Source organism: Triticum urartu, chromosome 7A (assembly GCF_056163025.1).
Source record: "Triticum urartu cultivar PI428250 chromosome 7A, HENAU_Tu73, whole genome shotgun sequence".
NCBI lineage: Eukaryota > Viridiplantae > Streptophyta > Magnoliopsida > Poales > Poaceae > Triticum > Triticum urartu.
This window is the reverse complement of record NC_141879.1, coordinates 26,577,114-26,590,970: the sequence shown is the minus strand read 5'-3', so window position 1 is coordinate 26,590,970 and position 13,857 is coordinate 26,577,114.

Genomic DNA, 13,857 nt, shown 5'->3' with positions numbered 1-13,857 from the left:
CCTGCTTCTTCTTGTGGTGTATGCTGCTACTTCATCGTCATCGTCATGTTCGATCTTCGGGTCGCCGTACTTGTCGAAGTCTTGCTCATTGGCTACTCCATCCATTCCGATGATCTTCCTTTTGCCTCTGCTCACGACAACACGACTGGGCTTTGACGGGTCGGTAATGAAGAAGCACTGGTCCACTTGGGAGGCCAGTACCCATGGCTCATTTTTCGCGGTGACGTTTGCGCCCGCGGTCTTGGATTTGGCTTCGGATATAATCATGGTGGTGAAATACCGGTCTTCTTGTAGGACGCTCTAGGCCCATCTGACACGGAACATCGGGACCTTCTCTCCAGCGTAGCTCAGCTCCCAGATCTCCTCAATCCTTCCGTAGTATCTGTCCTTGTCGTTACTGGTGTAGGATTCCATCGTTACCCCGGAGTTCTGATAACCATCGCTCTTCATGTCCTTGTCCTCGGTGTATAATGTGTAGCCATTGATATCGTACGCCTCATAGGTCATCAGGTTGTGCTCGGCGCCCTGTGACAAGGCGAATATGAGTTGTTCTTCCGCGGAAGAATCCTCATGTAAAGGGTACGACAGAAGCTTCTGCTTGAACCAACACGTGAAACATGAGTTGTGCTCTTTGATTATATCTCCATCCATCCTCTGTTGGCCTTGGTCATTGTACGTCTTCTGAATAAAGGTTTTGTGCTCTACCACCCAAGGATCGACCACGTCTATGTGTTGTAGCGCAACTAGGTTTGCTCTTTCAAAGTCGGCGAGTCGACCCTCGAAGTCGACATGCATTTCGCGGCGACCCTCACGGTGACCCCATCCAGCGAGCCTGCCGAGGTGCCTGTTGACGGGCAGACCAACGGGGTCCTCGATGCGTAGATAATTCGTGTAGTAGGAGATGTACTCTTCAGTCAGAAAGCCCCTGGCTATGCTTCCCTCTGGACGTGACATGTTGCGAACGTATCCTTTGATGACACCATTCATCCTTTCGAATGGCATCATGCTGTGCAGGAACGTCGGCCCGAGTTGGATGATATCCTCCACGATATGGACCAGCAGATGCACCATAATGTCGAAGAATGCGGGCGGGAAGTACATCTCAAGCTCGCATAGTATCACCACGATCTCTTCCTGTAGCCTTCTGAGTTGCCTCACGCCAACCGACTTACGAGAGATGACGTCGAAAAAGTTGCATAGGCCAAATAGCGTTTCACGGACGTGCGCGTCCATGATCCCACGGATTGCAACTGGAAGTATCTGCGTCATCAGCACGTGACAGTCGTGAGACTTCATCCCGCTGAACTTCTGCTTCGCTGGGTCTAGGTATCTGCTTATCTTCCCTGCGTAACCGTAAGGAAGTTTTACTCCTACGAGGCAGGTGAAAAACTGCTCTATCTCCTCCTGACTTAGAGTGAAGCATGCGGGAGGGTAGTCATTTCCGGTCTTCTTGGCCTTTTTGCCTTTGTGACGACTTTTCGTGTCCTGCTTTGCCTCATCATCATCATCATCATCATTAGCGTGAAGCTCCTCCCTGATGCCCATTGATTTCAAGTCTGCCCTTGCTTTCGGCCCATCTTTGGTCCTCTCTGGCATGTTGAGCAGGGTACCAAGCAGACTCTCGCACACGTTCTTCGTGATATGCATGAGATCAAGGCTGTGAGGCACACGGTGGATCTTCCAGTACAGCAAGTCCCAGAAAACAGACCTCGTATTCCATACCTTCAGCAGCGGCTCTGGCGCCTTTCGCTTCTTTCCCGGCTCTGGCGCCTTTTGCTTCTTTCCCGGCAGTGGGCAATCTTTCCAATTTTTCAACAGCTGGTCTATTTCCTTGCCGCTCCTCGTACGCGGGCGTCTTCGGGGTTCGGTTTCACCATCGAACAGATCCTTGCGTTTCCTCCACGGGTCATCGTCGCGAAGCCACCTTCGATGTCCCATGAACACGGTTTTCGAAGATCCGGGATCTCTATCTAGCTGGCGATACGTTGTGTCATCCATGCACCTGACGCATCCAGAAAATCCGTGGACCACCGGCCCCACGAGATATCCGTAACCGAGATAGTCGTGCACCGTCGTGAGCAGTGCGGCTCTCATAGGGAAATATTCTTTCTCTGCGGCGTCCCACGTATTGGCTGGCGTTTTCCACAGCATGTCTAGCTCCTCTTTCAGCAGCCCCAGATACAGATTGATGTCGTTCCCTGGTTGTTTCTGCCCTTCAATTAGCATACTCATGTGAATGTACTTCCTCTTCATGCACAACCAGGGGGGAAGGTTGTACATCCACACAAACACAGGCCAGGTGCTATGTGTGCTTCTCTGGCTGCCAAACGGATTGACTCCATCGGTGCTCGCGCCCAGCACGATGTTCCTTGGATTCTTCCCAAAGTCTGGGTGTTCGAAGTTCAATGCTTTCCACTGGCTCCCATCCTTAGGGTGACTCAGCATCTTGTCTTTTTTATTTATCTCCGGATCATTTGCGTCATCTTCTCGCTTCTTCTCCTCCCTATTCGCGTGCCAACGCAGGAGCTTTGCTACCTTATGGTCCGCGAAATACTGCTGCAGACGAGGAGTGATCGGAAAGTATCACACCACTTTTCGACGAGCTTTCTTCCTCTTCTTGTATCGAGTGACGCCGCACACCGGACATATGGTAGACTCCACGTGTTCGTCCCGATAAATGATGCAATTGTTCATGCACACATGGTATTTCACGTGCGGTAAATCCAGAGAACACACGATTTTCTTCGCCTCCTCGAAACTGGTAGGGCACTTGTTCCCCTTGGGAAGACGTTCGTGCCAGAATGTCATGTTCTCCTCGAAGCATGCGTCGGTCATTTTGTGTTTTACCTTCATCTCCAGGGCCATGAGCGTTACTTTTAGGCGGGTATCCTCGGGCCTGCATCCTTCATACAATGGAGTAACCGCGTCTATCTCCAGTTAATCTAGCTTGGCTTTCTCTCGGGCGGCAGCTCTTGCATTATCCGTCTGCTTGAGAAGCAGCTCTTGAATATGAGGGTCCTGCACCCAGCCCATCTATGGTCCATCGTCGTCTGCTCCGCCGGCATCTTCATCTTCATGATCATGCCCTTCGTCTGCTCCGGCATCTTCCTCATCATCATGTCCGGCATCTTCTACATGATGACTGTGTACAGCATCACCGTCGTGATCACCGTAGTGTCGCTCTGTCGCCCATTGCTGTGGAAACCATGTTTGATGAATACATCAATTATCTCTCCCTATACTTCTTACAAAAAGATCATGACCTTTGGAGGCCTCGAGTACACCATAGATCTCCGTGACTAACTCATCCTGTCAGGCTGGACGTCCAGCCGGGTTGAGGATTTGCCGGCACCAGAGGCTCGTCTCCCGAACCAATATCCTTCGAGGACGTCGGACCAGGCTCCTTGGCGTCCTCGGGTGAACCCTGACATAACGACTCCGCGCAATCTCCCCTCGTCGCCCAGCATGGACTCAAGTCCAGCCCCTATCTCAGAAGCTACGTCGTATTTGGAGCCGACCCTGACATTGGATCTAAAATCTCTCTTGGATCCCCTCCACGTCAAAAATACGCCGAATTATATGTTGGGCATACTTCGAGTCAACCCCGCTTATAGCCAGGCCATGGATTCTGATGAACTATCTCACCTGAATGAGATGCTTAATCGTATCTAGAGCATGTCAATCTCATACGGCAAGACTTCGGTTTACGACAAGATTAGACTAAAAGCCGATGACCGAGAAATTTACATCCCACCCACCACCTACCTAGTTGCCACGGTCGATGACCTAACCGACATGCTAGACTACGCTGAGGCCACGAACATGGATGAAGATGCTGATGCCCCCACGGAAGACAATCCTTTAATAAACACTGTCAAGTGGACTACAACATCAACCTATGATGTCTATATGGTCGACACTCCCAAATCCCCTCCAAGACGTCGGCGAAGACGTAGAAGGGGTACCAATGGGGATCCCAGCGGAAACAATGCCACCACAAATAACGGTGATGCAATAGCCGGTGACGCCGATAACACTGAAGAAAACTTTCAAGCCTCCCCAGTACGGAATGGCGGCCCCGAAGGAAATCTCGAGGACGTAGATCCCGATGACCTCTTTGAAGGGGCCGACGACAACTACATGCCGGAGTCCGAGGAAGACGAGGCACCGAGGACTACATCATCCCTAAAGACCCCTTCGAAGAAGAGCGCTTTCTGTGGTTGATGTCTACTACGCAACCTTCTTCTTGTAGACTCGTGTTGGGCCTCCAACCACAGAGTTTTGTAGGACCTGGTGGATGACCTAAGGTTTATCAATCCGTGGGAGGCGTAGGATGAAGATGGTCTCTCTCAAACTTCAACCAAATAACGAAGAGTCTCTTGTGTCCCCAACACACCCAATACAATGATAAATTGCATAGGTGCACTAGTTCGGGGAAGAGATGGTGATACAAGCGTAATATGAATGGTAGATATAGGTTTTTGTAATCTGAAAATATAAAAATAGAAAGGTAGCAAGTAACAAAAGTGAGCAAAAACGGTGTTGCAATGCTTCGTAACAAGGTCTAGGGTTTATACTTTCACTAGTGCAGGTTCTCTCAACAATTTTATATTTACTAAGTGGAGGCATCATATGAGCTCTTACGTTAATCCTAAAAATTAGTAGAATTGTCCTTGCCAATTATCCCACGTACGAGACTATTTGTTGCTGGACTCTTCTATGGTCCACCAATAATTAATACAGCTAGCAGATTATTGACAACCGGACGAAGAAAAAAGATGTCGCTCTCGCCGATCCTGCGCACGTGCTGGACACAGCCCTTATAAGAACTTGTATCCATGTTCCATGCAAACTAGCTTCAAGGACAGAGGTAAGAGCTGCGTGTTGACATATAAATACACAGAGTTGTATATTCATCAGCATATGAGGCATTGCCGTGTGGGCGCTCGACGTCGACGGCAATGGTAGAATACATGTGCCAGCTGACGTCGGGTTCTCGGCTTCGACGGCTATGGTACAATACACATGCCAGCTGACGTCGGGTGCTCGGCATCGACGGCGACGGTAGAATACATGTGCCAGCTGACGTTCAAGTGTTGAGTCGCTGATTGCTGAAGCAGTCCTAGCGAATCAAGTATATGCATGCGTACACTGATCCAAGATATCACAATGCACCCAATAAACCATTACTTGATTGAATCCCTCATGTATCTTACAGACCATTGCTTTGATCAAGGAATACCTAAATAATTCGATTGAGCCTACAATATGTACAAGCAAAAACGATCAAGCTACTTAATCTGATCTAATTTTCATGTTGTTGTTCCTTATGTCCAGCAGCCGTCCTTTCCTCTCTACACGCATGTCCTCTCTATCACGGGCACCATCTAATTCAGTGGCCACCCTTCTTCCTGAGGTGCATGCTGCCAGAGTGGCTTGCTTGCTATACGACCCCAAGTCACAACCTTAGTTAGCCAACTGCATGTAAAAAACACGTTCTTTTTTCAAGATCAGTTCACCATAAAAAAATTAGCACACTAAGCCGTTCTCGACAAAAATATGAAATATTTTGGACATTCCATGTTTGCTTGAGTTAGTTTTCCCTGTTGTCTATCTATTACACGGAGCATGCAAATAAGTGTGTACACTAGTAGAAAATGGGCCTATTGTCCCGGTTCGTAAGGGCCTTTTGTCCCGGTTCCTGAACCGGGACTAAAGGGTCGTTACTAATGCCCTGACCCTTTAGTCCCGGTTCAAACCAGAACCGGGACAGATGGGCCTCCACGTGGTCTGTGCGCCGAGCCCAGGCAGGAGGGCCTTTGGTCCCGGTTGGTGGCATCCGAAAAAACATGGTTGTATCACTCCAACAACAGTTGATGTTGGCAAGAAGGTCTACAAAAAGCAACATATCTGACATGAACAAGTGCATGCACAGAAAAAAGCTAACAACAAGGATGAAGAGAACGAATGGATAGATCACCCGCCTCGGTCAGATATGGTTTCTTAGATGGAAACCGAATTGAATACCGCTCGCAGGATTTGGACCAAGGAAAATGTCGGGAGGAGGAGAAACGATCGCTAGGTGGGCCATCCCATAAATGGCCCTTGTGCGTTTGGTCGATCTATCATTTCCTATTTAGCGCTTCAAGCATTGGTTATAGGCCATTTTGCAAACCGGCGCACACCCCTACAGCCGTGTTGGGCCGGCCCGTTCACTTTTTCTTCTTCTGTTTTTTAATACGCAAAACATGTGCGCGGCTGAGATTCGAACCTATTTCTAAAAAAAAAATATTGAGATTCGAACCCGCGACGTCCACCTTAACTTTAACCACCCAGGCAAAGCGCACGTTGTGATAGTATATTTCCTCCCCTGAAAAAACAAAATATTTGTCCTTTTCTTCTTTTATACTTTCTCCAGCCTTTTTTCTATTCCGTTGTTGGTTTTTCTGGACCAGTTTTTTCTTTTTTTTGCTGTCCTTTTCTTTCACATTTTATCCTTTTACCTTTTCTTAAAAAAAATTGAAATGCACAAAAAATTTAAAATTCGAAGAACTTTTTTGTCAAGTTGATAAACCTTTTTAAATTTGAATGCCCTTTTTTCAAATTTGATGATTTTTTTCAAATGTATGAACTTCCGATTCAAAATCGACATTTTTTTAAAAAGAATCGGTGAACCTTTTCAAATTGGATGAACTTTTTTTCATTTCGCACACTTTTTTCTAATTGAACAATTTTATTTTTTGAAAATGCACAAACATTTTTTCAAGTTCGACGAACTTTTTTCATTCATTTACTTTGTTTCAAGTCGATGGACTTTGTCCACCGACTTTTCGTTTTTGCGATATTTTTTCCTTTTAGCAAACCTGGGGGGAGTAAAATGCGAAATCTACATTGGCCAGCCCAGCAGCGTTGGCGCGTGGGCGCCAGGGAGGGCGCCAGGGAGCTTCCATGGTGCCTGAAGCGCTGAATAGGAGCTCCCCTAGTCAAATAAGACCTTCCTCCGAGTAAAGCCTTAATCGGTTGGAAATTGGGAGCCTTGTTTCGTGCACGAGACACTCAACCATATAGGCCCAGTCCTGGCATACCTAGAGCTCCGTAGATAGTAGCAGCTAAGAGAAACAAATATAAGTAGACGAGGCATGCGTCAAGTGTGATCTTGTGAGGAAGCTCCTAGTTTTCTGCACACTTGGGAATGACTCAAGCTTGTGCACATGTGTATAGTGTGGATCAAGCCATTAGCGGCTTGAGCATGTTTGGTTGCTTGTGTTTATAAAGGCATGTATGCAATCGAATTCATTTGTTGAGACAAATCACAAAGAGAAAAACAAGTTATGTACGGTGTCCATGTTTTCTTATATCAAATGTGTGTGTGTGTGTGTGCGCGCGCGCGCGCATCGAGGGGGTGCAATTAGTTTCAAACTGAATCTTATTGGCAAAGAAAAACATATGTGAAGAACTGAAGCAACTCTAGAGCAATCAAAGAAGAACAACCTGTAACAGTAAGTAAACGAGGACACGTCGCTTATATCTATATACTGGGATATGGAATCTAAAAGCACGACAACCAAAGTTGTCGTCACATCTATAACAAATGAAAACAAAGTCGCATTTGCTATATCGCAGGCAACTGAAATTTTCAATTGTGTCCATCTATTATGCGCGTATCCCCGAGGCCGAACACGGTGGTGCGGGGACACCGACCAGTTCTCGGCCTACATCCAGAGATGACATGGCAGTGACATCGTCGATCGAGTAGTCTGATGGTTGACTGGTTCAGGTGGTAGGACGCAGGCTAGCCAAGAAAATCTTGTGGCCGATGAGGTTTAGAAGGGTGGGAAACACTTCCTATCTGTAGGCTGATAAGAGACCAACGTCAGACCAATGGACTGCCCTTGATTCAGTTGGTATCGGGCGGTCACAAATTGTGCCAATATTATATGTTAAAAAAAGAAGAAGGAAAGAACACCCCCTCGTCCAAAAACAAACCACCCATAAACCCCGCCATTGACATCTCCCTAATCACTCTTCCCGTATCCCTCCTGATTCCAATCGCTGCCAATCGCAGGCACCACCTGGAGCTCTTCCACCTCGCTCGCACCGCGCAGATCCCCTTGTCCCATGGCCTCGCACGCGCCTGCATCCTCCTCTCCTAGAGTAGCACGGCCACTTCCCTCCCGTCCACCTTGTTGGAGCGCCACCTCTCCGTAGGCGGCGCCGTGGCCATCTCCAACCGGGTGTCCGCTGGTGTTGTTGCCTAACCATGCAGCCGGAGGATCACTAGAGGTGGCCGCATGATCAAAACCATGAGAATAAGCACACGTCCCTTTTGGCTGAGTTTTTTCACAGTATTCGTTGTGTCCATGCAGATGCTACACTGAGATTGTACGGGTATATGCTTTCAAATTTCCATGCTTCGTACGTATCATATTTGTGCTTCTTCCCGGCATACAATTCGCTCCATACATGCGTAACATAGTTGTACTTCTTCACCGTGTATAGATTGCTCCGTATGTTTCATAGATGCGCATCTATGCTGTGTTCAACTTGCTTCCTTTGCATTCTTTGTAATGTTTTGTAGTTGTTGTGTTTGAATTCAAGCAAAACAACTCATTTCTTTTTAAATTATTGCAGGGTCAACAACAAAGAAGAACATGCCTATCGACAGTGAGAATAACATGATGGTTGATACAAGGCACGGTGCACAACGTGAGATCTGTTTGAAGCAAATTAGGTAGCCTAGCTCACCCTTGGTAATCTAAAAAAAAAATACTCACCCCCGGTGGGCACAGGCCGAGATCGTAGGCCCCTCAATGGCGTCGACGCTTGCCGACATTGACACCCGCATATTTGTGGGAGAAATGGACTAGGTCAGACAGGGTTGGATGGAGCATTGCGGGGAACCATGGGATAGGAAGCATAATTTGTATTTGGAAGCATTACTTTCAATCAATGGATGCAAATTGTGAACATTTGGACTGTTTCGATATGCGTCCTAATGTGCTTGAAATATGTGTACATATGATGATGGTTATTTTTTTTATAGTAAAGGTCCAATTTTTTAGAAGCAATTATTTATTTGCTGGAAACGAGATTTTGATGTTTCGAAGCAAAATGTTCTACTGTGTAAGAAACAAAATTCTATTAAACTGTAGAACGTTGATTTTGTCCATCGACGCAGATTCATCGGTAGGTGGAAGCACGTTTAATTCACCGTGAAATAAATCTATTGCTCCAAAGAAAACAAAGCATCACACCGGAAAAAGATTCTACATGTCCGCATGGCTGAGAAACCTCACTTTCGAAGCAATTTTATTTTGAAGGAAAAAATATTGTTTGGAAGCAATTTTAGAAAATACGGGAATCAAAGTTGCTAAATAAAGAAGCAAACTGCCTAACGTCTAAGCCAACAGCGGATGGAATCTTGCATTTAATTGGCCGTAGTTTAAGGTACTTGTAGTTATGGAAATAAATCACAATTATCCATGCTAACTAGCCGGACGCTCCTTTTACTAGGCCTCATCGTACGCTGGAGACTAACTCAATCCTACGGCAATTGGCTAGTCTGATAAATGCAAAGCAGCAGTAGTCTGATGCCTAGTGATGCCCTAGAAGGGTGGGTTTGGAAGCCACGCGCGGGAACGCCGCCCGCTGCAGCCCGTTGGTAGCGGGAGCGGGCGGTCTGGTCGGCTGTATGTAAGGGTTGGGATTGTGTGGAGAAGAGGAGGAGGCGCAAAAAGTTAAAATGAATAGTAAGAGGACGACAGTCATGGGATTCGCATTGTATGGCTCGGATATAATAGGCTGAAACGTTTTATTTTTTGAGTCACTTGATGGATATTTTTTTTTAGAAAAGGAGGATGACCCCCGGCCTCTGCATCTGGGCGATGCATACGGCCACTTTATTAATTATTCTCACAAGACCTTATAAAGACATACAACAGCAAGACTAAATCCACTTTCTCAGCAACAACTGTCGCTACACGTATCCAATCGATAAAGGGGCGCTGATAGTCTGGGCCTAATACCAAACAGACATCGTAGCCAAACCTAAATATCTAAGACCTGAGGTCCCAACCAGGACGCCTGCCGGGTATGGGGTACCTACCAGTCCGGCGCACTCCTCAACCAGGACGCCTGCCGGGTATGAGGCCGCCGCAGCCACCTGCCACCAAACCATCTTCAGAGCTGTACTGTTGCATCTACCTTGCACGGTCTAGCTACCGTCGACGCCACCACGACGCCAGACAGCTCCACCGCTCTGCGCTCGTCCATCCCGACGCGGACACTCTGAAAGATCTGTCGTGCGTAGCACCTGCCGACTAGGCATGACTCAGCGTAGCACCTGTCGGCCAGGCATGACTTGACATCTCTTACCAGACGCATCTGACGCGGTTAGAACGCCGCTCCTCCTGCCAACCACCACACCATTGCCGCTGCTGGAATTGACACACGAAGCCGTTCACCCATAGCAACTCCCCCGAACGCCCAAGTCTCCCAAGACGGCGCCTCCATGAAGGTTACGACGCAAAGGGCGCCGCCGCCGTCCAATCCAAGACGGATTTTGGACTTTCGTCCGGGAACGGGACGGAGGTGGATAGGAGGGACCTCGACTTCGCCATCAAGATGGGTAACGACATCAAAGCCGTCGCCGATGCCGGGCCGAGCTAGCCGACCAAAGTTTCCTCCGGTCCTCTTCCTGTACCACCAATCTCCATCTGCTTTGGATCTGGCAGCAGCCAAGACCCGAAAACTCCAGAGAGGGAAGCACCATAAGGCTCAACACCTCCGGCGTAGATCCACCCAGGCACCGGATCAAGGAAGACCCGACCTGGTCAGCGATGAAAGCCACCATCCTGTGCCGGCCGACGGCGATCAGGCACCGGATCCCGAAGAAACGGACCTGAGACCGACGGCACACGCAACCACCAGATCCAGCGGCCGCATCACGCCGCGAGCACGAACCCCAACCGCCGGCGCGCAGTGCACGTCGCGGCCAGGATCCAGCTGCAGCGCCGCCGCACCCCGCAAAAGTACGGCGCCTCCTCTCGATTGGCCGTCCCGCGCCAGCCCATTCGGGGGAAGGGGAAGGGAGCCCCGCCGCCGCCCCTGCCGGCCTGGCTTCGCCCGATGGCGCTACTGGCGGCGGCGAGGATGGAGGAGATGCGGGGGAGTCCGGGCGCCGGCGGCTAGGGTTTCTCCCTGGTCGCCCATGGGGGCGACCCGAGGGGTACGAGGGGCTCCTGTCACTTGATGGATATAGGTGCTCCGAAGCAAATCACATGGGAGAGACGAGAGACGAGAGACCATCCAGGTCGCCGTCGCCGGCCGAGCGGTTTTTTTTACGAGAGAGACGAGAGACGCTGATATGGATTGACGCGTATGTTTGTTTCTGATTATGCATTTCTAGTTAGCATGCACATCACATCCATCCAACGTACATCTCCATACTAGTAAGCTAGGGAAGAAGCGAGGCACCATAAGATGTGAAGAGCTTCCTCCTTTTTCCACGAGTATGCAAAATTTGTGTATCATTTATTGATAGGCAAGAGCTTACTCTGCTCCAAGGGATCTTTTTTTAGAGAGATGAGACTATGAGAGACGAGGGGGTTGGATGCGTCCGTGTTAGTTGTTGATGGGCTCATGCGTACGTGTGCTGCTTGTCTACAGCCTGCAGGGGCCTCTTTTTTTTTTGCATGGTGCCTACAGGAGCCTCGGCAGCAGCCGAATGTACGTGGCGGTGTGTATCATGTATACTGCTATCCTACCAAGACGACTTATATTTAGGTATGACGAGAGTAGTATAAAACAAAATGAGTGCCATAAACAATATTATTGTTACTAGTCATTATCCCGTACATCTGTACGGTCTAGATATTACTGGGGTGCATAATTATGACCATAATTATAGTAACACTTAAAATGAAAGATATAAAATTTGGATATCATACTAACGAATGAACGATTTGTTATTCAAACAATGATAACACAAAATAAACAGATGTAATTTTAGGCTTCATGATTGGACAGAGTGCATACATTTTCAATTTATGTTGCGCAAACTTCCATATTTGAGCTGAATGAATCGTTCATATCATTCTTTCACAATAAAAAAATCCTTCCTATCATTGTGGCAAGTACACCTCTTTGTTAATTTCAGGACACCTACTAAAGGATGGACCAATGGAGAAAGTACAAAATAATTTGATCCATATGGCCGGATACACATCTTCCTGACCTAAACAATAAGATTTGTGAATTGATCCTCATGGCATATTATATAACACAGATCAAGAAAAATTAGGGGAAACATGCATACACACAGTCACTGCTCAACAAAATTTTAATCCTGAGAGGCATATGCGGCATGGGCTAGCATATTTTTTTATAGATGTTATATATAGGAAAAAAGATATTGCCTAAAATAAATTATTAGATACGTACCAAGTGCTGTAGAATTATAATTCCAGTGAATACCACTTAGATGGATATGCTCGTCCTTTGGTTTGGACTCCATTATCTAAGGTCATATTCTTTGTCGATGACGGCGGATATGTATTACCACAACTAAAATGCTAATTTTTCATCTATATAATACGTATTTCTTCCTAATGCATTGGGCAATGTTCGTAGCTTAACATAAAAAAAAGAGCTATATTTATCTTTCTGGTATGAAATTAATCAGTATAGCATTTCCTAATAATTGAAGAAAATAAGTGTATATAAATAGAAAATTAATGTAGGTGATTATGAAATACCCCTATTTGGACAACTCAAAAGTCAAGCTTGGAAACCCCTAGCAAAAAATCAATGAAAACCTTTAATTTATATTTATTAAAAGGTTTATGTTCGTATAAGATATTTTTTGTCAGTGACACTTTTTACATATTTTCCAGCTGAATTACAATACGGAGATTTCATCTGTGAAATTAACGACATTAGTGGTGGTGGTATAGGGAGTCGTTACAGAGACTTTATAGGTAGTCATATTTATTTTATCTTGACTGGTCTTTTGGTATGGCGAGATTGAAATTTCTCTTTCAGTTATGTTCAGATTCTTTTTTTCAGCGTGAGGCTTGATGATTATTTATTTGTACATTTCCTTTTTTTTCAAGGAAACATGTGTGTGGGTTTTATATTTTAGAAACCTGCGATGCCAACCTTTTTTCAACGGGGCTCAATTACTTTCTACGTGTCCTTATTTCGGTTTGAAGAGAGAAGGACGGTGATTTTTTTTGTGTGTGCTTTCGACATGGATATTTTGTTTAGACGTCTGTACGGGCAGACTATTATTTTAATGGGCCTCAAGCACTTCTATTGGTACGTGTCCAATTTTTCTTTTCAAGAGAGAAGACACATTGGATTTTGTGTGGGTGCTTTTGAGATGGGAATTTAATTTTCAAACGTGTGGATCGCGGGTATTGAGGACTTGTTTTCTCTGGGTTTTGCCCTCTTTGTGCATTATAGGTGTCCCTTTTTTTGGTGTGTTTAATTAGTAATATAAGATTTTTTTTCCGCTGTGCACGGTTTAAGGTGGGACAAAATTCGAGGACTCCTTGAGGCATCACATCCGACGGTTAAAAATACTTAATCTGAATACCAGATGGCTAGTTTTCTTAGTTACCAAAGATTAACGTCGTTACTCGTATGGTGCCTCCAATTAGTAAATATAAGATTTATTTATTTTGTGAAAAGGATCAGATTTTATAAATACTGACCGGCCGGACTTAATAAAATCATATTATTATTGTTATCATCATTATTTCAAATAAGAGTAACTTTAATGTCAAAACAACTTCTCTTCTGGCACTCCGAGTGGCTCTAGGAAGTTAGCGCTCATGTGTACTAGCATTTGCAGCT